Raw genomic sequence first — 768 nt, 5'->3', positions numbered from 1 at the left:
CGAAGAGCTCTCCCTCCAACGAGGGAGATGAACTTCGCCTCAAGTTTAATCAGGTGACTGGTGCGTCGAAGTCAAGAAGGTGGTCATTTTTACATGTACATTTTTTTTTTCTTATTTAAATGAGACGCAGTCCTCGCAATGAGGCTTGATATCAGCATCCACACTGCTTCATGTTGCCAACTGTGTCACGAAAGCTGCCAACACCCACTACACAACGCCGTCAACATGTCCAGCCAACAACCAACATGGATACAATAAACAGCGAGGGAGACTACGATACCAGCCTGTCCGTCCCCTCCTTCGCCCTCCGTCCCTTCCGCCACTTCCTCCGCTGGAAATCTCCTTCGTCTAAACCTTCCCTCGCCCCTTCCTGCTTGGAAACCCTCTCCCCCGTCTCTGGTGGAAACCCTCCCTACCGCCTCTATCAGAAACCCTCCTCGCCATCTCCTAGGAAACCCTCTTCTTGGTATCTATTGGAATTCCTCTCTACCGTGTCTGTTGGGAACCCCCCTTGGTCTCTGGTGGAAATCCGGCCCACTATCTGTATTAGAAACCTTATTCTTCTTTAAAAAAAAAACTCTCTTCGGTCTCTCTTAGAACCCCTCTCCTCAATCTCTTTTAGAAACCATGTCGCTTTTAATCTCTTTCCCAAATCTGCCTTTACTATTCCTTTCTATAATTCACTTTGTTGTTCCCCTTTACTGGAATCTGGAATCAGCCGTCCATGCGCATAGGTAATGTAAACTATCGGCTTGGTCGGACAAACGG

The 768-nt window shown here is 48.0% G+C and overlaps 1 protein-coding gene across 1 annotated transcript in view; it reads right to left on the bottom strand.

Moving 5' to 3' along the window:
* Nucleotides 1-768, bottom strand: part of LOC119592524 (trafficking protein particle complex subunit 12-like) — a 77906-nt gene that overhangs the window by 70948 nt on the left and 6190 nt on the right. The gene's annotated exons all lie outside the window — the stretch shown is intronic.

This window comes from Penaeus monodon, chromosome 30 (genome assembly GCF_015228065.2).
Source record: "Penaeus monodon isolate SGIC_2016 chromosome 30, NSTDA_Pmon_1, whole genome shotgun sequence".
Lineage (NCBI taxonomy): Eukaryota > Metazoa > Arthropoda > Malacostraca > Decapoda > Penaeidae > Penaeus > Penaeus monodon.
Note: the sequence above shows the minus strand (reverse complement) of the source record. Positions and strands in the feature narration are given on the sequence as shown.